At 38.7% G+C, this 25,209-nt stretch overlaps 1 pseudogene; it reads right to left on the reverse strand.

The window, feature by feature from the left end:
- Positions 1-2,613: 2,613 nt before the first annotated feature.
- On the reverse strand, positions 2,614-3,801 carry LOC116925366 (annotated as a pseudogene).
- Between the last annotated feature and the right edge of the window lie 21,408 nt (positions 3,802-25,209).

A 25,209-nucleotide genomic window follows, 5' to 3' on the forward strand; every position in this document is an offset into this window, starting at 1 on the left:
TCGAGACACCTGACAAAAGAAACTGTCCAGGGATACAGAATCCAGCGGACATTGCCTCAAGGATAGCAACAGCAGCCCAAATCAACAACCAGGCAGACTGGTGGAAGGGCCCAACGTGGAAGCACAGAAATGGCTTGAGTCACCACAAAAAACAACTGACCAAAATTATTGGGCGGTCGACGAGAAACAAACATGCGATGTCTTCTGGTGCTGAAGGTGCCGAAGAGAGAAGAGTGACAGCGGGAAAAGTACAATACTTTGTCTCTATGACGTTGCCAAATGTAAGAGAAATTAAGCGTCTGGAACATAGCCGGCCCTGTTTCCGGTTCCAGAAACATCCAATCCGTCTTCTTCCAGGACACAAAGTTTGTGAACGGGGTGCATGTAAATATGAGTGGTACAGTGGAGATCGGTCGGTCCATGACCCCTTTTTTTAAAGTGGGGGTGCATGGAAGACTTAAACGTCGGCCGAACGGATAAATCCATCTGGACCTTGGTAGACGTTGACCACTCGACCTATTGGCCAATATCCTCGAGGAGAGTTAGCAGTGACGACAAGGACAAGATCTCCAACAGCTAGATTTCGACGCTCACGGAGCCACTTCCGGCGCTCGATCTGATTGGGGACATATTCATGAAGCCAGCGATTCCAAAAGTGAGTGATGAGCTGTTGTGCGTGTTGATGCCACTTGTGACTGGATGGCTGAGCTTCAGGAGGAAAATCCAAATTGCTCCCGGGATGAGCACGAAGCAACAAGAAATGATTGGGTGTAAGAGCCTCCAGATTATCGGGATTAAAACTGCCGTGTGTTAAGGGACGGGAATTCCGGAGCACTTCTGCTCCCACAATCGCTGTCAAGAGGACGTCATCGTTGACGGACCGCTCGTTCAGGATGCCACGTAGAACGGTTTTGGCGGATTTTATTAAACGCTCCCAAGAGTCTCCAAAATGTTGAGCTGCTGGGGGGCTAAAATGCCAGTCAACGGATTGATTTTCAATTTTTTAATTTTTTGCACCAGTTCTTGCGCTTTCCATCTTGATAGTTCAAGGTTGATTTCTTGTTCGCCTGCTACCAGATTGGTGCCATTGTCACTGTAGCACAACTTGGGCAAACCACGGCGATCGGCGAAGCGAGAGAATGCGTTGACGAATGATTCCAAGTCAAGCGAATCTGTGATCTCGAGATGAACCGCACGGCAGTCCAAGCAGGTAAACATGACACCATGACGTTTGACAGTTCTCCGGAACATGACGACGGATGAAGGGCCGAAAAAATCAATTCCGACATTGGTGAATTGCGGAAGGTGAGACTTCAGACGACCCGCTGGAAGAGGGCCCATCAGAGGAGGATCTGGTTGGCTTGTTTTTAGTTTGCACGGAAAACAATGGTGGATGACTTTGTTGATGGTAGCTCTCGGGGGATGAACATGTTATTGGGCGCGTAGATGGTGTAGAGTTGGTTCGGTAGCAGAATGAATGTTGAGTTTATGGATGTCGCTGATTACCATCATAGCCAGTTGACTGTCTGATGATAAGACAATCTGATGTTTGATATCTTCTGGAAGCGACGAATGTTAAATCCTGCCTCCGGATGATGCCGAAGGTGTCTAAAACTGGCGTGAGTGTGGCTAGCTGTGAGGCAGTAGGTACAGGTTTTTTTCAGTTTTTAGCATCACATCTCTTCATTAAAAAATGACGTTGTTCAACGCGAATAATTAATCACAAGGCTTCTCGAAGTTCTGGCGCCTTTAAAAAAGGAGAGACGTTGCGGGAGTTGGGTTTGAGAGATTGGTTGTTGACAAAGCGAAGTAGCCATGCTAGATATCTTTTCAACTTGTGTAAATTGGAAGAAGTTTGAATAAGCCGGAAGATAGGTGGTCGTCAGCCACGTGTACATAGCTGGTACATGACCTTTGCTGAAGCAGCGCGGGCAACAACCCCATTGCTTAATCATGTTATCTCTTTTTGCTACCGACAGTGAAGGGAACTGCTTGCACTGGGCTAGGCGGTGATCTTCTCGGTATAGCAGGCACGTCAGTGTTTTTGGGGTGTTCACCTCGCCAAATTTTACTGCTTTCGGTGTGGGAGCGGTAGGTTTTTGATTAATGGAACTGATTTTAGGCGGATGTTTAGCTTTATTTTCCGGCTGCCGGCCCTGCTTTTGTCCATGTTTATGTGTTGGTGGCGTAGCTGTAGAAATTTGGCAATGTTTTGCCATCATTTTAGCTTTAGTGATCGTCTGAATCCACGGAGAAAATCTTGCAAAGTGAGGCAGAGTGGGTGGTTTTTCACGATATTCTTCCCCCGCCTGCTTTGTGGCTCGGCGGGAAGTTTGGCAAGGATGATTTCAAGAATTCCGGACGACTTTAATTCGTCATCGTAACCTCTGTTTTTTAAATGAAGATACAGCACCAGTGAGAGCTTGAGAAAATTTCAGCAAGGTCTTAGTCATTGCTGAGAACTTTCGGGAGTTCAATCAAAGACTAAATATAAGCTCTGGGTACTATTTTTGAATGTCCATATGTGGTTTCTAGTTCTGCCAAAGCTTCATAATACAAAGACGGACTGCTTAGTGAATCGCCCAGGCCACTCCTGATTTCTACTGATAACGATCATTTTAATATTGCCATTTTTTCTGTTGTTGTGAGTGGGGCATCTGAATGAACTAAATCCCGGAAAATCGCGATTAAATCTGGCAAATTTCTTAGAGTCTCCATCATATGGCTTCAAATCCATTTTGGGAAACCGGAACACGGATCTTGTGTTTCTAATGAGGTGGCCCAACTCTACTGTCTTTGTTGACTGAAGATCGGCATTTTTTGCGGTCCACTGCTGAAAGTTGATCTTGTTTGACGTTGCTTCACCCTTTTGTAGAGTCGGAAGTGGGTTGATTATTTGAGTCATTCGTTTGTTGTTAGTTGAGAAGAAGTCGATTTTCTTTTTTAAATTTTGCTCAGTTTTTTGTCGCTCATCTTGTTCTTGGAGTAGCAGACATTGCTTTTCCTTGGCTTCATCATAACCTTTTTGCGCCTTTTTTCTTTCAGCCAGTAGCTCGCTTCGGAATTTCTCATTTGTATCTTCAAGTAGTTTGGCTGCTAGCTGGACTTTTTCCACTTTGTCGCTGTGTACTTTGTTATAATCTGTAGCCATTAAAATCCTTTTCGCTTCTACTGTCCGTATTCTTTTTGTTTCTTGGAGTTGCAGCTGTTAAAGATGTTTCCCTAGTTCGTTGCAGCGTTTTTTCCTTGGTCGAGGGCTCTTGCAAAGTCAGGCAAAGGTATGGCTACGGATGAACTGGATGATTGAGGAAGAGATGAATGATGTCTTGGATGGTGACTTGATGAGAAACTGGTGACAGAAAGTCGCACTGGAGTACCTGGAGTGGCACTTGATGGAGGTCGGGACGTGTTTATAATATAACTATCGATGTAGTCGAAAATGAGTTTGGTGTTGATGTTGATTTCTTCGACCCATCGTTTGTCTTCATCTTCGATCGATCGTTTTGCTGAACAATAATTGTTTTGGACCGTCATACATTGGTTTACTTGGGCGGAAAACTCTGCTCGCAAGTTTTTGAGAATAGTCCGGCTTCCTCGGTCCAACATGTGTTTGGAAATCTTGCCAGCTGATTTGGTCAGACGAGACTTCTCAGTGATTCTCTGTTGTTTGAGAGCGAAAACATCATTCAAAGGCGGGAATCTATCGGTATGATTCGGGTACACATCCATGGTGCGGCTTGAAGGCCGCGCAGGGTTGCCACTTATATTGAGCTGATCATCCCCGCCGCTGGCATCCACCATTTTGAAGTTGTTTCTCTTATTATTTTTTTTTTTAATTATGTGTTTACCACAGAAGTCGTTAGGTATAAATGTCATTTAATTTTTTTTTATTTCTGTATGTACGTGTGTGAGTGTGTGTGTGTTCGTGTCATATCCGAGGGTTAGACAAGTCTGAACTTGTCTGACCTTGGCTAAACTAATACCCTGTGGTTTTGCTATAGGTTACCCTCCCTTACACTTCCGCCACCCCATTTACACCTAAAGCTAATTGTTTGCGTTAGCGCCTTTCTTTTGTTTTCCCTTTTTTCTGCATTTACGCTGTAGTCGAAGACGGAGGGAGATGCGGCAACGAGGTCGCTCTGATTCGTTTTCGTCGTGGCTGCAGTCGCAACCTGTCGCTTCAATTTTCGGTATTTTAACCTCGTTTGTGTTTAATACATTCGCAGCGTGGCCCTTTTGGCCACTGAGTTAACCACATTTTTGTCTCGCTTATTTTGGTGGTTAACATTATGAGACAAAATGATTGTATTTGATGAAGGCATAAATTGTTACAGCGAGAGACCCAGATTAAGGACCATCAAGTCTGTACAAGAATGAACAAAAAAATTTGATGACACAGCAAGCTCAACTAGAAGCTGGCCCAATGAACCTTTGCAGGTTTAGGACCGTGCTTTTAGGACTATAACTACGCTGGGCCCAATAACAAACGGACCAACAAGCCTAGAGAGACTTTTGACCGGTCGCTAGGACCACGTGCTCGATTTCATCTTGGCTTTTTTCTTGAATTGGCTGTACGTCGTCGTCGTCTTTCTCTTCTTCTTGAACGGCAGCTAGTTGTTGGGTTTTGGCTGCTTCTTTCGACGCTCGGTCTGCTAAGATTTGTTTTTGGACTTTTTCAGCTTCTCGGATGGCTCGACTGATATACTCCTGTCTTGCTTTCTGATCTTCCTGGAGTACTGCTTCTTTTCTTCTTCGCTCAGCTACTAATTCTTGGCGTTGACGCACTCTTCTTTCTTCGTGTTGAGCGGCGTGAAAGGCACGGCTCAATGGGCTGTTCCTACGGCGAGGCAGTTTTGACAGAGTAGACGGGCCACTGGTGGCCACGCGCACGCGCACGCGCCACGCGCAAAACGAAAAAGGGGACTGGAATTCAGCGCGCTAGATAACAAAGCGGGAGGATGGGAACGCAACGACAGATGCAATGGACCAAAAAACGGGCAACTGAAAACTGAAGAAACTGATAAACAATAGCAAAGGCAGATGAATTTTAGCGCAAACCACGTTTAAATGAACAAAGAGATGGAACTCATACTTGAAATCCTACCCTCAGGGAACCGCGTGGTGAGGACACAATGACTAGTATATGCTACGAAGCGACAAACTAGCAGCACTCACGCAACGTGAATTCAGAATGAAATGATTTTACGGGAGAGAATCAAGAAACATATACTCAAGAATTAAAAATGAAGATACCAAAAAAAAACAAGAGAAAAAAAAAGAAAAAAAAGGGATTTTTTACACGAACACGAAAATATTTTTTCCCGGTAGTTTAGTTTGGACTGTAAAGTGAATTTATGCATAGCTACCCTTTTATCTTCAAAGATGGTCGAGATACAAAGAGATAACTAAGCTAAAACAGCGACGCCGAACGCGTTACGGACTTGTCGACCACTTGTTCACTGAAACATCAAAGGAAAACGAACGAGTTTTTCTCGGGAACGCAAAGAAATGCCGATACACCAAGGTTTTGTTTTACGGGATCTGACAGGGACAATTCCCTAAAATTCAAGATTGAGTTTTTTAGGGGTTCACTACGCAAGGTCGATGCACCATATGTTCTGGTGGCTCACACTCGTCGATGCATCAAATAATTTTTTTTTTAGTAAGCCTACCGAAACTAGTTTGTTGGAACACACGAAAAAGGTTTGTATTCCGGTTTTGCCACAATAGAAAATATCTCGTTTAAATCAAGAATGCTCTTGAACACTAAAGAGGCGAGTGCCAATCGGCTCGATCGAGTCAAAGGAACCACGAGAAGTGAGTAAAATTAGAGAAGTCAGGGAAGAAGAGAGAAGAGTGACAGCGGGAAAAGAACAATACTTTGTCTCTATGACGTTGCCAAATAAAAGAGAAATTAAGCGTCTGGAACACGATGTAGCTCAATGAGCGGTGATGGTTGAAAATTCGTGGTACGCGAGGATTAGTTCAATGCGCACCATGGTTGGAGTCTTGGCTACTGTTCAGAGAGTGATACTGTGATTCGAGGGCAAAGAAAGCCAAGACAGTCTAAAGGCAAGGATAAAACACCAAGGAAAGATTACGGAATTCTTTGTGCTAACAGTGGAGGAAACACCTGAAGCAACGCTAGAACTTTTTATACAAACTCAAGCAGACTTATATGGAACAGTAGTCGTAGGCTTCAGCAAAGGGCAAACATACATCCGGAACGTCCAGAGGAAATTAGGCCTTTTCTGGGACGCAGAGAACCGGCTTCTAAGATGCCAAAGTCGACATCAAAATTGGATGAAAACAAACAAAAAACGACCACTATATTGTGGCCAAAAGAATACTTTGTCACACGTAGGCTCATAGAACAATCCCATACGTCTCAACCAAAGCGGAGTAAAGACAATGCTTAGGGCCCTAAGGTCAGACTTCTGGATCCCAAGGATAAAACAGGCAATAATGAAAGAGACAAGCAAAAGCATGAAGTGCTAGAAATTATATACTCAAGAGACTTAGACGTCATTCAAGGCTAACCACCGTTGGACAGGTTGCAGATGGTAAATCTATTCATGATAACGGGAATTGATTTTGCAGGGTCTTTTCTTGTAGAATCACCAACCAACAGCAATCCTAGATCGAAGGTGTACGTATGCCTCTTCATATGCGCAGTAACCAGGGCAGCGCATCTGAAGGTTATAACGGACATGGGGATATCTACGTTCATTTTCATTCTACGACGGTTCTTCGCTGGAAGAGAGTACCCTTGGGCTATTTACTCAGACAACACGAGAAAATTTACCCTAGCAGCGAAATAACTTAAAGCGGCATACCGAGAAAACAGGGTGTTCAACATACTAGTGCATTTGAACATCAAATGCAGATTTTACCCGAGTACTGTCCCATGGTGGTGTAAGATCTGTTTTAACTTTGTATTTTGTCTCCGGAGTGACAGTGCAACGTTCTTACTGAGAGTACAAAAAAGGTCTGATAGTACAGGCGACAGACACGAGTTTATAAACTCTTAGAAGGTAGGTTTCACCGGATGGAGTATCCGACTTAAGTGGCATTCGCCAGTAGTAACAGCTGGTGGTGGTGCGTCCTCCGAATGCATCATCCGCTCCCGTCGATCGTGACGCACGCCAACCGTGACATACGTTAACCATGACGTACGTTGAGTAAGACGTACAGTATCCTACACAAAAACACCGATTAAGTTTTTTAAAGCCACCTATTGGCGGGGTAGCGGTTTTTTTTGTTTTTTTTTAAAGGGGGAGGGTAGACGGGGTGATGGACACGACAGGGCAGGGTTGGGTAATTCTAGACATTAAAAAAATGCCTTAAGATATTACGCGTTAAGGCAAGTTACAGGTCAGGACATTTTTGCAACCCGCATGGGAGTGTGTTTTTTAAACGACAGTTGGAAATTTAGGGCTTGAGCTTGGTAATGTTGCTTACCAAACAATTTAGCTTATGTTCCAGCTGCCTGTGAATGTTTACGTCGTTGTCAATGTCGTAGGTGTAGCCTTTCTGAATGTGATGCTGGAGATCGGCATTCAATTCCAGATGAGGTGATGAATTATTGTGGTTACCTTACGAGAAATTCTCGTTGATATATAAAACAAATTTTCATCGAGCAATATGCGATTTTTTCTTTATTGAATAACTTAAAAAATAATAATTCACTTCATTCTAAATAAAATTATATTCCCAGCATATTCGAATGAAGAATATTATAAAGATACCAAATATTTCGCAATTACTTATCAGAAATCGAACACTGATCTACGGCGTCACAATCAGATGCTCTACACATATGCCATCGGTATCAACATAATTGTGCACAGGCAGCTCTCTAATTTATTTTGGGTAGAAACATTTCCAACTGTCGTTTTAAAAAAACACATCACCCTGGGGGTTGCAAAAATGTCCCGACCTGTTACTTTCCTTAAAGCGTAATACCTTAAGGCATTAAAAAAAAATTCTAGACTTACCCAACCCTGCCCTATGTGTCCATCTCCCCGTCTACCCTCCCTCTTAAAGGAAAACAAACAAAAACCCTTTACCCCGCCAATAGGTGGTTTTAAAAAATGAAGTCGGTGTTCGGATTTTTGTGCAGGATACTGTACGTCAGCCGTAACAAGGGAATAAGGTGTGGCTTAGTCGTGTGACATATACTACGCATCACTCAAATTCCCGTACAAGGATAGTAGAAGTATAATATAGTAAAAGCGGCTTTTGGCTCGTTACATTATTATGTGTATGTATTATATAATAAATATATTATTTTATTCTATGGGAAACAGAATTGTTCCACCAATTCCGTCTCGGGCAAGTACAAGATTTTGGTTTTTAGGTATTTTGAAACCGTGAGAATATAGTAAAACTATTATACAGGCATGGATTATTACTTTGTTACTATACTATAATATAGGGAAAAAATGCAAATTCGGACACCGTTTTGGCTAAGAGGCTTCCTTATGGGAAATGTGTGTATGGCCGATCTGCTAATTCCGGACAAAATTTCTAATTCACCGGACATTTTTGCTAATTTCAGACAGTAATATTTTTAAAAACTAATTGATTCATTCGATTCAATTTCTTATTCTTAATCGAATTGCTTAAGACATTAAAGGGGGTGCAATGAGAAAAAAACAAGATATTGATATGATCACGAAATACGTGAAATAGATTGCCCATGTTTTATTCCACAACAAATGTGGGTAGTGGAAGCCGTTGTTATCGAAAAACTGTGCCCTTCGTTATAATAATTAATTAATTAATTATAATGGGCAATCTATTTCACATTTAACTAGTTTTCTACATACTGTCGTTTGTCTTTTTCATAAAGTTCCTGTGCATAGTCACTTAATTCACAGATTGTTATTATGGACTCCCTTATCAGCCCGCCAGTTTCCTCTACAACATCCATTTGTCTGCTACAGAAAGTAAACACGTCTACAAAAAAATAAATAATAAATAAAGTACAGTCTATATCGAGGTCAAATAAAAATTACAAGATTACCTGATAACGAAGGAATTTCGTAATCCAATTATGAATGGAACGGAAGATAATTTCAATGGAAAAAATTAAAACTAAAACTACAACGGGCGAAACTCCGTAAGCCGCCATGCAAGAACTGTTACTAGTTCGTGTCCAATTTTTTTTTCATAATTTCATCGAACTGGCAACTTCGGACGTTAGCCAACTCTATTACACTAGATCGGCACTCTTCTAAAACACATAATTCTATGTAATTAATACAATAATTAATTTATCTCAATAAGTAGACAATAGTTTAACAAATAATAGATATAAATTTAAAAATGTTGAAGTGGTGAAAATTTCAAGAAAATAGCGTTGAAACTACGGCAAGTTTGGCTTAATGTCCGATATTTCAAATCATAAAAATGCCTCCTAAATTGACATTTCATCGATCATTATTGATATCACTACATTCGTTAGGATGGCCTCTGTTAAACTGTGGAAATCGTAATGTTTAAAGTCTTGGTATATTTATAAAATGAGTGATTGCGTTTCTCCTTTTTCACCTAAGCCACCGTGTTGCTAATTCCGGACAGCAGACTACAGCAGACGACACAAAATGACATGCTATTTATTAAAAGAAAAATAATACTATAATAGCTCAACGGTAGAGTACATTGCTGTCAACAATGTGTTCGTTGGTTTAACACTCATGGTGGACAAATGATTTTTTTTATTTCCCTATATTTTGTGTACTTAGGGAAAACTTTGAATCACTTAATATGTCTTAAACTTACGTTAACCTTATTAATATTCATATGGTTAGATACCCTGAAATTTTCTTTACAAAAAAGTTCAATTTGTTGTCCATGTTTGATGAAAAATGTTCATCCAACTCGCGATTGCATTCTCATTTTTTTTTCATAAGCTTCCGTGTTGCTAATTCCGGACCGTACACTGCAGCAGAAGGCACAAAATGACAAGCTTTTTATTTGAGCTTAAAAATAATTGTGATAGGTTAGTGATAAGGTGTTGGGCTGCAAACTGAAAGTTGTTTGGTTCAATACTCATGTAGTACATTATAAATATTTTTTTTTCAAATTTTCGTTTTTTGCGTATTATTGGTAACATTAACGCGTATTAACGTAACATTTTTTAAATCGCTTAATATTTCTTAAACTTACACTAACCTCACTAATATGTGTATGGTTAGATTCCCTGAAGTGTCCTTTACAAGACAGCTCAATTTTTATTCCATTTTGAATGGAAAATGATCATCCAATTCGCGATTGCATTCTCATTTTTTTTTACATAAGCTCCCGTGTTGCTAATTCCGGACAGTACATTGCCGCAGAAGGCATAAAATGACAAGCTTTTTATTTGAGGTTCAAAATAACTATGATAGGTTAGTGGTAAGGTGTTGGGCTGCAAACTGAAATATCCGTGGTTCAATGCTCGTGGAGAACATAGAAATTTCTTTTTTTCAAATTTTCGTTTTTTGCGTATTATTGGAACATTTTTAAAGTCACTTAATTTCTCTTAACCTTACATTAACCTTGCAAATTTTTGTATGGTTAGATTCCCTAAAGCGTCTTTTACAAAACACCTAAATTTTTATTTCATTTTGGATGGAAAATGTTCATCCAATTCGCGATTGCAATTTTAATTTTTTTACATAAGCTCCAGTGTTGCTAATTTCGGAAACTATACTGCAGAAGTGTCTTTTATAAAACTATTCCATTCGGTAGCACATTTATTGCATAAAATTCATCTAATTCGTTATTGCATTTTCATTTTTTTACGTAAGCTCCCGTGTTGCTAATTCCGTACAATAGCCTACAGCAGTTGTCACAAAATGACGTGCTTTTATTGTTTTGGACAGATATCTTTCGTAGGCCAGCGGTACGGTGTTGGGCTCATAACACTAACTACATTTGTTCAATACGTATTGAGATGCAAAAATTATTTAGTTTTTTTTCCTTTTTATGCGTATTTTTTGTTAAATTTTTAAGTCGCTCAATATGTCAAATGTGTGTAAAATTTTCCAAAAATTAGAAAAACTATATAGGGTATTGAACCATTAATTTTAATGTTGCCAGTGCAACACCTTACCACTACGCTGTTATTGACATAATGCGACTAGTATGAATAGCAGTGTAATTTTACATCATTTGCAGCAGTATACTGTCCGGAATGAATAACATGGGGACTTATGTAAAAAAATGAGAATGCAATCGTGAATTAGATGAAGATTTTTCCTCAAAAATAGACAACAAATTTAATTGTCTTGTAAAAGCAATTTCAGGGAATGTAACCATATAAATATTAGTTAGGATAGTTTAAGTTTAAGACACACTAAGCGACTTAAAAATTTACAAAATATACGCATAAAAAGGAAAAAACTAAATAAATTTTGTGTTTCAATGAGTATTGATCCATTGATCTTGGTGTTATGAGCCCAACACCTTACCGCTGAGCTGTCACACACATTACGTTATAACAATAAAAGCATGTCATTTTGTGTCATCTGCTGTTGTCTACTGTCCGGAATTAGCAACACGGGAGCTTATGTTAAAAAAAATGAGAATGCAATAACGAATTAGATGAATTTTATGCAACAAATGTACTACCGAATGGAATAGTTTTATAAAAGACACTTCAGGGAAGGTAACCGTATTAATATTGGCTAGGATAATTTAAGTTTAAGACATATTGAGCGACTTAAAAATTTAAAAAAAAATAAGCAAAGAAAGAAAATTAGAAAAAGTAATATATTGGTCTCAATCAGTATTAAACCATAGAACTTATTGTTATAATCCCAACACCGTACCGCTGAGCTATCACAGATATCTATCAACAATAATAAAAGCATTTCATTTTGTGTAGTCTACTGCAGTCTGCTGTCCGGGATTAGCATCATGGGAGCTTATGCAAAAAAATAAAAGGAAACTCAATTACTGAAATGTAAGGGATTTAAATAAAATCCCTCTTACACCTGGGCAAAGGGGTAAAACAAAAGTTAAATAGTTAAATCTATTGGTATTTTGTTAAAATTTCTACGATAATATACGCGTCCGAATAAGAGAGAACATTTTCGAAAGGGTTAGCCGTTTCGTAGTTAACAGGGCATAGTAAAATTAGGGAATTGTCTTCTAAAAAACAAAAACCCTATTGGCTTTAAGATTATTTAATTGTTTATGAATCAATGAAAATTTATTTTATAAAAGAGTTTTATGGATGTGCTCAGGCTAGATCCAGAGTTATTAATGTATTCTTCTGTGAATTGCGTCAAAAGGACACAAAAAACATAAAAACATTGTATATTAATCGATTAGTCCTAAGATTCTGCGTCGATTGATGTAAAAATATCAGCAAAAAATTTTTTTTCATATTAAAAAAAAATGTGTCCGACATTAGCATTGTCTGTCCGAAATTAGCAAAAATGGGTGTCTCTTTATATTGCTGAAATTATGATTAATTTTGCACTTCATTAGCCAGACTTGGACGCATTTTAAAGAGCTTTTCATATTCTACGTATAATTATTTTAAGGATTCATACATTTTTTTCTTTGATATTCTTTGTGCCGTCGGAGAGTTAGCTAGTAGCTAGTACACAATCTAGACAGGTCGCCCGTAAGCAAAACGACTAGATTTTATTTAGCATTTTCTCGGGTATTACAAGGATTTATAAGTTGTTTTTTAGTTGAATAACGCATTTCCCCTTTTAATTTAAATTTTTCCCATTAGATTTTGTATTAAATATTCTTTGCGACTGCAATAACAGTATGGAAAAAAATTTATTTTTGTGTCCGGAATTAAAAAGAACCTGCCCTGTGTCCGAATTTGCGTTTTTACCCTATAATATTTTTATGCAGTGGTTGCGGTCACGTAAAACGGTAGTTGTATCCTAGTCTTGGTAGTTAATTCAAAGTTTGTGCGTCTCCTTTTCTTCTTGTTCTCGTCATTGCTAACTTCAGGTATTTTTTGTTTCCTTCTTTTCACCGGCATTTTCCAAATTCAGAACATTCTTCTTATTCGTTAGTCTTTGATGTATTTTTGTGCGTAATCCCCTTCTTTGTCCGGATTCTCGTCTGCGGGACCCTTTTTCAGGAACACACTGACTATGTTTGGGTTTCTCTAACGAACGGCAACCATTAGGTAGGATTCAAATCTCGGCCAGGACCTCTGGTTGACGTCGACTCCCCGTCTCGGATCACAGGCACCGATAGCGATCACCCTGTTGGTAAACTGAGCTGTATAGTGCAACACAGTTTCTGCTCCTCGTCCTGGTTGATTTATGAGCGAAGCTTCCCAAAGAAAACTTATTCTCTCTCGTTAGCTCAGGGCAATCGCAACCATGAGTGGTGTTTCTCCTAGTGAGTTCCAGGTGCGTGATTTGCAATTGTTGTAACTGAACACACAATAGGTGTGTGCTGTTTGTTGCAGCAGCCGGGTGTGCTATCGTTTTTTCATCTTCCATGATATCCGGATTAGCTCAAAATCCTAACAATAGATTTGTAACGTCAAACCGTTCTTCTGTTACTGCCCCGTGCAATAAGGTTTGCCCATTTGCAGAAAAGGCGTTTAATGACTGCTTCAGTTTCTCTCCTCTATCATTTCGTCCTCCTTCTTCAGAGAAAGAAATTATTGGAGGGTTTCTCGAGGTGTATAAATAATTTCATAGTGAAACAATTGGGGTGATGATGTTTATTTAAATTTGACACCAATTACATCTCAAAACACAACGGCAAAAACCAAAAGGGAAAAGATAACAGACGGAGGGATGAAGACTGACTCACTGACTCCTCGCTGGTCGACTGGTGACTCTCTCCTGCTGGTGAAGTTTGTCCGTCTTTTATACGGCAACGCAGAGAGTCGAATTTAAAGTCAAACGAGGTCAGGCGTGTTCAAAAATATAAGGTCGGCGGAAGAAGGCTGACTTTACCATTAGAGTAATAAAAGTAGAAAGTCGGTCATTCGGGGCAACAAATTTGGGGTCCAAACAGGGCAATAAAAAGCAACGCGTTAAATTTTACCGTTTAAATTTTGATTTGGTCGGCGGATCCTTACAATAGATCCAGTTTCCAGTTTTTATCTGGATTTCCCATTCTTATCTTTTCTTCAATTCCATAAGATCAAATGGGAACTCTCTTCATTTTGCAGTTATTGCACGATCTTGCAGGTTCCAGGCTTTCTTCCGATAAATTGTCGAGATTGTTGTTTCCCTCTTCTCGCTGGTCCCCTTTGGATGCCGGACAATACTGAAACACACATTCCTCTTCGATTTAACTACTACCGTTTTCTTCTTCCGATGCTAAATAATTTAGTTCGTTCTCGGTACGTACGGTACTACATCTGCTTCCATGACCCACTCTTACTTTAATGGAACAGTTGATGTACTACTGTCGCTGTCGCTGTCGATTTTGCTGTCTGGTCCTTTTTCAAATTTAATGTAGTTCACCAATAAATTTTGTCGGTTATGATATTGTCGTTGTTGTATTGCATTTTTCGATGCTCGTTGTTAAGTCAGCTTCACTTGATCTATGAAGTTGTAAAATTTTCTTGTTTTTTTCTTTCCTTTTTTTTTGTTTTATTACTCCTTGTCTTTGTTTTCCTCTTGTTAATACAGAACAGAATTTATTTCACTTTCATTAGGAATCACTACTGCATTCCTTTCCTTCTTCACTAAGTTTTTTTTTTCATTTCACCCTGTAGCTTCTTTCTTCTTTTTTTGGTTCTGTGGTGATATGTAGATTACAAGCATGCATCATTTTGTAATAGAAGCAACTATAGGTGTTGCAACATATGATCATCATTTCTCTTATTGTTATATGTTTGGGTTTGGGTTAGTAATGCAGTACATAGGTCTTCCCTTACCATTCCATAACCAACGACGTACGTGCGTGTTGTATGACTTCCAGTACAGTTCTTGTTCCCATTTTCTCATTTGGGCTTTTACGGGGTAAACATTTTCCCTTCTGGGTGCACTTGGTTTACGTGTTCTGTTTGTCGACTTGGCTCTAAAATGTGAAGTAAATATAATTAGGGCTAATGGTGAAATTTCTCTTGTGAATGGTGGTTCTTCCACGCCTTTTGGTAGCATTGAATCCATTTCATGTCCTTTATTATTTTCTTTTGATTCTCGTATTTTCGTTTTCTTCTCTATCTGTTGCGCTATTCGTCGGAAAGGGTTGCAAACTATTAAAATCCGTAAGCAGATGAGGAAGACTATAAATCCTATAACCGATAATCTAATAATTTTAAGTGTGTCAAACCAAGAAAACATACTCCCAATTTGGTTATCTTGTTCTTCAGTCACGACGATGTTTGAGAAAGATTTTGTCTCTGTGTCTCTTGTTGTCTTCCTACCAGATCATTTAAGATATTCAGTGTTTCCATGTCTATTGTATCATGGGACAGATGACTTTTGAGTGCGTAGTCAAAGTTGTTTAAGTGGAGTTCTTCGAATTGGGCTATTAGGTCCAAGTTCAGTGTGTTTATGGTTGCTTCTTGTTTAAGCCAGTCACCGCCTGTTCCCAAGTGTGAGGGTATCCATTGATGTATACAAGCGGTGTTTCCCAAAATCAGTCAGAATACGGGTTGATTGATAATCCATCCATTCCAATTACTTGTTCCATAAATAAAAATTGGCTGGAATCCAAACTTTGTTGCTTTAGCGGTTAGTAATATCTTTTTTTTTTCACACTGCTGTAGAATAATAACTTGTTCGAAACTACACAATTGGCTGCATACTACTCTCATGTCTCATGTGGACTAGTTTTTTCAGGCGGCCATTTTTCTGTGTCGTCTTGCACAATGTTTCCTTCTCAATCGTGATGATCATTTTGTTGTTGACGAGGATTTAGAAAAAATTTTGAATGATATTTGTCGAGTTGCTGGTGTAGTTGTGGTTGTAGTGGTGATACTGATTGAATCTATGGTTGCTACAGTCGATGTTTTGGTTGTAGTACTCATTTTTTATGTTGTACCTGTGTGCCTAGTTGTTTTGGTTGTTGGATTTGTTGTTATGGTTGTTGGTGATGTTGTTGTTGAGGGTTTTTGTGTTGTTGGTGATGTAGTTGTGGTGGGTTTTGTGGTTGTTGTCGGTTTTGTGTTTGTGGTAATGATTGGTTTTGCAGGGGTGATTGTTGCAGGTTTAGATGTAGTTGTTACAATTTTAGCCGTGGTAGTTTTTAGTTTCAGTTGTGCAGTTGTTGGTTTTGTTGTGATGTGGTACTAGTTGTGATTGTTAACTTCATTGTGCTTTTTGTAGTTAAATTAGTTTTTTGACTAGGCGGATCACTATTTTTTTGTCGTGACGCATCGTTGACGTCTCTTCTGGTTATAAATGGGATAATTGGTAGTTTTTACCATTAAGAGAGTGTTGTGTGTGTAGTGCTATAATTGCTGTTGCTGACAAGATCTTTTTCTTCACTGTATCGAAGCCTCTAAAAATCTACAGTCATGCGTAGAAGTTTCTTTAGCAGGCAAATGGGTCTTTATCCTTCTATTTCTTTTTGATGGAGGGGATAGTTTGTTGCTATGCTATTCCTATTTCTCTTTCTTTGCAACCCGCGAAAAAGGTGCAACATTAAAAGTAGGAAAATTAACTGAAATGTTGAGGAAGGGAAGAATGGAAAGAAAACGAGGGTATGGTAGGCACCATAGTATCCCTTCCGTCCAAACAAAATGAAAGGATATAGACCCATTTGCCTGCTAAAGAAACTTGCACGAATGACTGTATATCCTTATTGCCAGCATTTACCGTGTTTTCTTCTTCTCATTTAGTCTTCCACTATTATAATTACTCCCTTATTATTCACCTATTCCTGTCCGTCAATTATTATTCCCTTAATAATATTATTCACCTATTATCACAGTGTTGTAAGCCGCGTAGCAAAAATAAGCATTATGCGTCGTAGAATTGACCTAAATGAACACATGCTGCCTGATTTACGAGCGATACAACCACGCCACTAACTAAACATTCGTTGATTGGTCACACCTGCCACGCACATCACACCATTAGATAAACATCCGTTTTATTGGTCACACGTGCACCGCCAATCAAGCCATTGAACAAACACCTTTTGATTGAATGCACGCGCGATATGCCGACATGTCAACAGACGACTTGACTTTACACGTCACGCCACTTCGACGACATGCGAGGTTTCATGGTTAACCCACAAAACTTAGAAAGATCACACAATTAGCAGCTCGCTAAACGTTCAGTTTGTGACTCTTCTAACAGTGACTTATTGTTTTCCCCTTACTACAAGTGTTCAATTACCTTCCTGTTCTCCGTAATTAAATCAACGAGTTTGTTCCTAACTCTTACGTGCATCAGAATCGTTGGAACAGAGATAAGGTATGGAGAATGATGATAAGATGAATGATGAAAGAGATGACGATTGGGAATAACTGAAACTTCTATTTCTGACTCAAGAAAAAATGGGGTGACACAAGAGGTTACTGTGAAAAGATTTACAAATGGGAATTTCTGCGAACTTAACAACGGGTTTACCTTACTTGGTTACTTAAATACCACGACTGAGGAAACAAAATCAAAACCCTTCCCACATACACGGAGAAGGTCCTTGCAACTCAAAATCCTCCCCGTGGGGGCAGCACTGCAAGTGACAGAGTTGCATTTCTTATTTTCTCTTTCCACCTTTTATTTTCCTGTACCGCTTGCGCTACTTTGGTAAGATCAAATTACGTGAATACCTTACTCCTTTCCTTTCCCTTTGTGTTCTCATATTCTTATATGCGTATTCTTCTTGTGTTTTATGGCTTAGTTTAGTAATACACATTCGTCATTGTGGGTAAACGCCTTCGAGTTCTATTTCGATATAAATTTGTGTTAAACCGTAAAGTCATTTACCCAAGAGGGAGGATGCTTTACATTACCAATCCAACAGCCACTGTAAATAGGCTGTGAATATATCTAATAACTTTATTTTTTAACATTTTTTATATCTTTGATTTTACGGTTTGTTTCAATCCTTCTGGAGTTCACCGAAGTCTTTGATTTATCAGTGCACTGTTTTCGATATTTATAAAATATTTTACATGGGTAACTAAACCAAGGTCGGATTCTTTGTACACAAATAACAACTCGTGTTTTAGTTTGATTTTGTCGTATCTCTTCGGGAAGAATTGAAATTTTAATTTCTGGCTTACCCTGTTGTCCTTGATCCACTTCAGCTGAACTACGAATGTACAACTTTGTGAACATTTGCAATTTCTTGCAGTTTTTCTATGCAGAGTTGGCGATCTATCACCAAATTGTGATCGATGATCTCGATCTCGATCCCAACCAAATTTTTGATCGAAATGATCCAAATATATCACGACTTTTTTTTATCGAATTGAATGAATCGATCTCAATCTCGAGCGATTTCCAAAATTAATGTATTTTCAGTGTGTTGCATCATGTTCCAAACAGATTGATAATTCAGGGCATTTATTGGTAATATTACGGTTCAATCCCATGTTTTCAAACTTGTTACTTCATCATCACAGTCTTTTTCCTAGTTTTCGAAGGACTTGCTGACCAACTCCGGCAGCAAACGTCGTTTAGTTTTAAAAAAACTAGCATTCTGAATTTTGGGTCGGAAAGGTTGCATTGCTTTGGCTAAATATCACGTCAGCCGTATTGCATAGCCACTCACAAGCGGTTGATGATTGCAAACCAGTATTGTACTATCTATGAAAAAAAATATGAAATTAATCAATGTTTAATAAACAATAACCAATCGTAACATGGTAATAGAAAAACACCACGTTCAAGAACAGGCCTAATGTCATCATAAAAAATGGGCAAAAAATATTATGCAAATAGCTTCGATTGAGATTCCTAGATAGTGCCATAGTGCCATCTCGATCGCAAAGAAGTGAAAGATTGATCAATCAATCTCGATCTTTAAATTGATCACGCCAACTCTGTTTCCATGTTAACTCTTCGCAATTGTCGTTATTGGGAATTGATATTAACAGAATGTTTATTCCGGCATTAGAAAATGTAATGTTGTATAGTGGAACGAAGTAATTTAGTAAAGCTTGATCTACTCCCAAGCGATCGTTTTTATCTCTAGTACTTATCATTAGGTTATTATTGGTAAGAAAATCTTTTCCTTAAATAGAATCATCATAATGAAAATAGATGGTAAGTGGGGCTTAGTCGAGTGACACATACCAGAGTTACAGATTACATGGTTTGACTGCTCCATGATAAACACTTATAAATAAGCCACGCCTAACGTCGTTTTTCGCGAACCCAGTTTTTTAAGCTTTTTCAGGCTCACTCTTTCCGAAAGTGCTGCACCATGTGGAAATCTCATGCAATACAATGCTATTTCTCTAGACCTCCGCTTTGTGCTAGTATTCGAAAACTCTATTTCTTTTGTTAGTACATTTAGACCTCCGCTTGGTTCAGCACTTTCAGAGGAAGCGAGATCCAAAATCTGGTTCGTGAAAAAAAACGCCGGAAACCCGGAGTAGACAGATTACATAATCTATCACTCATAATGCATATTCTTCGCCTCATTAAATTACAGTGCAAGGATAGTAGAAGTGTAATGTAGTAAAAGCGGCTTTTGGCTCGTTAAAGTGTGGCGGACTCTGGGAGAGGTTGGTACAGACCATCAAAAGATTATTCTACAAAACATACGGAAGTGATTGTATGGAGTACGTTTTTTACTGTTCCAGATCATATTAACCGAGACTGAAGACACAAGCAACACCAGACGTCTGACGTATGTAGTGGAAGACTACGTTAAACCACTCACACCAAAGCAGTTAGTGTCGGGAAACTGGCAACAACAGCGGCTCCTGGTAGACGAAGACGAAAGAAAATACTCAGACAGAGTAACCCTCACAAAAAGAGAGATCATACACTGTAATCTGGTAGCCCAGTGGAGAAAAGATTTCTACCTGATTTCTTCGTGGAGTATGCGTCAAATCTGCAGCAGTTCCACTGTCCCACACCGTGACACACTAAGACAGTTGAGGCCGGACAGGTCGTGTTAATTAAAAATTATTTAGCCAAAAAAAAACAAGTAGAAAACGGGGAGAATAGTCAAACTAATCTACGGAAACGACGGCAGAACTAGGATAGTTAACTTGGTGTTAGCAGACAAGTTCAGAGGAGTAGGGTCGATCATGATAACGAGAGACCCGAAATGCCAATACCGTTTTGAATTACACGCGGGGTAAAAAGACGATTATCACATTAATGTCAGACCATATGACGACAGTGAGCTAACACCAAATCTGTTAGACGAAGGTCTAACGGGGGGAGTGTCGGAAACTCCAACAGGTGAAGCTCACAACCCTCTAAGGTGTTGAATATATATGCAAGGTTATTCGAGTCACATAAGGCATTTGTATTAACTCATACAGGATACGAAATCCCAACGTGTGGAACATACATAAGTTACACATTATTACATAAGGAATACTCACAAGAATCGAATAAGCAGAATATGTGTATGCAGTTTCCAAAGAGTTTATTTGGAACGAAAACAAAAACGAGAGTTTACGTTTGACAAGTGACTATGGCGCGTTACCAATGGGCAGGCAGAGAGACATAGAGTGGGGTTGGCTAAACAGCAACCACAAGAGAGGGACCTTCACTAGATTCTAGGTCGGCGGGTATTGACAGATCCATCTAGTGGTGTGAGTTTGCACCCAATAACCACATAACGATCAGACCAGACTAACACCGATTTAGCGGCTGTTCACTTTTAAACAGTCACCGAAAGGAAACAGGAATTCAGATACTCGTACGATATGAGATTAACCGGTAACCCGTAATCAGAAGACCGTAAAACAGAGTCTCAAGATCGGTAAGCCGAACAAAGAAGGCTGGAGCACAAGACAGTGATATTGGAATTAGTAGACGTCTCTTCAAAATATATGGATATACCTATATTCCATTGGAAATTATTGTTAAACTGATTTATTCAATTGGAAAACGGTGTTGTTTTTTTCATGTAAAAACGGGACATACGATCCAAGCAATCCACTCACTTTCTCCCGACTGTTGTGTCCCTTGTTTTTCGTCCATTACTTGTTGCTTTTAGGTTCGACATCCGTTAAGGTCTTCAACCTGCCTCTAACTCAACTTCATTGATCTCCTACATCCCCCCCCCCCGCTTTTCGAGCCCGAAATTCGTCCTCGCTGCGTGGTCCGAAACCTCAGCTCCCGCGGTCACAAGTAAGCTTTACGCCTTACCCACGTTAAGCTTCCAGCGTACGGGAGACTCTTCATCCAGAGACCACACACACATTTCTGGCCCTTTGGAATAGAAAACCTGAAAATTAAAAGCGTCCGGTAGTTTCAATCTCACTCTAACCGTCTCCGACCTTCTTGACAGGGTACATATTTCTACTTCCCGTACAAAGGTTTTTTACTTTCTTCTTATCGGCTTCTTCTTCTCTTGAGTACACCGTTGAGTTCACACTTCAGTTCTACGGCTGTTCACTTGATCTTCGACATTGACATCCTTCTTGTTCTCGTCTGTCCCTTTGAGGTCTGTGGGTGGCACGGAACGTTCGACTTCAAGTATATTTCTTTACGTTTAAATGTAGAAGTATAGATATTGCCTTGACATTGATAAAACTCATGATATCATAGCATATTCACATTGAATACAAGCATATTTTTTGCGGCGAAGAGTTAAACGTTTTGGTTTTATTTAGAGAAGCGACCACTAAAGACCTATTTATGTGTTCACAATATGACCCAATTTTGTTTCACCATTTCTCTACACCTGTTTCTTGTCTTTGTTTGCGCATTAAGCAACCCAGCGTAAGAACACGCTGTGGAAGGCAGCTGTAACATGCTGGCTCCAGAACAATTAAGTTAAAAAAGTAAACCTAGAATATCAGACCTGTGACATCCCCTCAGGCGCATCGCCGTTCACCAAGTGAAAGGGATTGTAAAAGCTCTTTTTTACCTTCAAACTCTCACAAATTGTTAGTATAAATACTGCATGATTGTAATAATATAATAAAAGTTGCCTCGGTGTTCTGAAAGTTAGTTGGAGTACTGTTGGAGCTAGTTAAACTCCAACGTAACTGAAATACACGGTGTTAAAAAAATTACAATTGAAGGTCCCAACGAGACTAGCATTTGGTATATAAATAAAGTTTCCTACTCGTTCTTTATTTCATTTATATGTGCTCTACTCTCCCACAACGAGTCTTTAAAACCACATCTTTAAGAACACCACTGAGGTAAGCGAATGCCGTTTGATCCTTCTGTACAAGAGATTACTTTAAAAAAGAACAACTAAAACCCCAACATTGTCGACAAACTAGTAATACCCTTATAATCCGTACTACAAGAATCCCACATAACACAATGCAGTCCGTCGGATGTCCGACAGATGTCGGGGTCGGATGTTGAGTACATCTTTTTTATATCCTCCGGACAGCCCGATATCCGATTTGGATGTCCTATGGATGTATTTTTTTTTGTTTTGACCGCCCTCAACAGCACCGTCGGACAATCTAAGGATGTCCGAGCGGGCTTTCATTTGTCTATAAATATGACATGTATTGGACCTCTAATCTTGAAAATACATTAGGCTATATCAGGATTCGAATTCGGGTCTCCCGCACCACAGTCGAATATTATTCCACTGTGCCAATCTATGCATATACTAGATATAATTTTCGAACAATCCAATCGAATTGTTGTAAAATACTTGAGCTTTTTTCGATAACAAATCACATACAGGATTTTTAAGAAGTCAAGATGATGTCAAACATAGGTTAAACCAGAAGTGTATAAATTGAAATTAAACAATTTATGCTAAATATTTTTTGAATTTTAAACTTCAGCATGATTTATTAAGTTTAAAGTATTTTTTTATTATTTGAAATTAAAATCCTATCATAAGTATACTTGCTTTGAATATTATGAAATGCCGAATAATATCTATTTTCTGTAAGTAAATTTCCAATGGCTTGGTTCCCGTAAACTAAACGGAAAGCCTGTGCAAACAAAACAACCAAACAAAACAACTCGCGACTAACATAAATTTTATTCATTTTTTGTAATAAATTTAAAAATAAACCATCCGGCAAATAGATTTATTTTGATAGAAAAATTTGAACACGGTTAAGTTCTCCCCTTTTGGAAACAAAGAAATTTTGACAATTAATAATTAAACTTAGTGATCGGCCCCAATTAGTTCTAATCGAGTTAACCGCCCCGCACCGATAAAGTGCATTCGGGGTTGAATTGAGGTGCCACTTTTTCAAGCGGGGTGGTGCGGGGAAAAATTTTAGGTTAACCCGTTGCCCCGACGCAATTTTTTTAAAAATGACGTTCTTTCGGTTCTAGAGTAAAATTCGGGGCAAGTGGGTAGAACGAGCTATTATAGGGGTTGTTATCGGATTGATCGGGTGAAACAGTAAATCGATAATGTTTTTTCATTGATGAATCGATTGATTGCAATCCAATTGCTTGCAAACCCCAATTGAATTCGGGAGAATTTTCCACCCTGAGCCACGCCTCGATGGCCCGAAATGAGAAACCCGATTTGCATAAAAGCGCCCCGATTGGCTCGAGGCCGATCCTTAAATGAAACAATTGAAAATCTTCTGCTGTTGGAAGGAGGTTCATAGAATAGAATTTTCGCACATCCATTGCACTTCCAAGGTGACTAGCCGACGGACATCCCTGGAACTACCCATTGACTACATATATATCTAACGGATGTTCGGCCATGATTCGGACATCCGACGGCAGAAATGTGCAATATGGAATTCTACGAAACAAACCAAGACAAAAACTTAAATCATCCCCTAGAACAATTTTTAAATGACTGAAAAACCATAGTGGACTTGAAATTTAAAAAAATCAGAAACAAACAAACCGTACCAAACGACTTCACAAGCAAAATACATTGAAATTTAGATGGTATAACAAAAAAAACAGACATCTGCCTTAAGATCTGAACTTTTAAACTTACAAAAGCAACTAGATAGCAACAAGGAAAAGGAATAAAGTTTTGAATATTACCTAAGAAGTTGGAGCATCTCAAAGAAAGTAACGAATCCCCCAACAATTCTGTTAAAAAAGCCAACTCTAATCCCACATAACTCAAGGCAGTCCGTCGGATGTACGATAGATGTCGAGGTCGGATGTTGAGTACATCTTATTGATTTCCACCGGACAGCCCGACATCCGATTTGGATGTTTGACGGATGTAGCTTTTAGTGGTTTTTACCTCCCCAAACAGCGCCGTCGGACATTCTAAGGATATCTAAACGGCTTTCATTTGGCTATATATATAACACGTGTTGGATCTCTAATCTTGAAAAAAATATTATGCATTGTCTGGATTCGAACTCGGGTCTCCCGCCCCACAGTCGAATTCTATTCCGCTTTGCCAATATAAATTTATGATATTCATACATATATCACTTTCCAACAATCCAATCGAATAGTGGTAAAACACTGTAGTTTTTTCCATAACAAATCACCAACAGGATTTTAAAAAAGTCAAGATAATGTCGAACTTAAGATTAAACCAGAAGTGTATAAATTGCAATTGAACGAGTATTGCTAAATATTTTTTAAATTTTAAACTACAGTCTGATTTATTAAGTGAAAAGTAGTTTTTCATTATTTAAAATTAAAATCCTATCATAAGTATGCTTGCTTCGAATATTTTTAAATGCCGAATAATATATATTTTCTTTGCTTCATTTATTTATAGGTTAATTTATTGGTGGCATTACTAGGTACCTAGTTTTGACAAATACTAATAAATAAATAATAATAATAATAATACTAATAACTATTTCCATTACAGCCGCTTTTGTTACACTTGACCAAAATGGACTATACTTTTAAAATAAAAGTGGCAATATCCGGGAGGTTACACACAGAGAAAAGCCGCGGCAATTTCTGTTTGTCAAAACTAGGTAGTAAAAACAAAACTAGGTTGCCACCAATAAGTTAATTGAATTTCCAGTGGCTTGGTTCCAGTAACCTAAACGGCAAGCCTGTGCAAACAAACTCACTACTTACATATATTTTATTCATTATTTTGTAATGTATTTTAAAATAAACCATCCCGGCAAACAGATAACTACTTCTTAACTTTTAAATATTTTCCGTAATAAATGCTGGACTTAAAATAAAAATACGTTCTAGGACAAAATTTGAATACGGTTAAGTCCCCTTTTAGAAGAAA

Source organism: Daphnia magna, linkage group LG6 (assembly GCF_020631705.1).
Source record: "Daphnia magna isolate NIES linkage group LG6, ASM2063170v1.1, whole genome shotgun sequence".
Taxonomy (NCBI): Eukaryota; Metazoa; Arthropoda; class Branchiopoda; order Diplostraca; family Daphniidae; genus Daphnia; species Daphnia magna.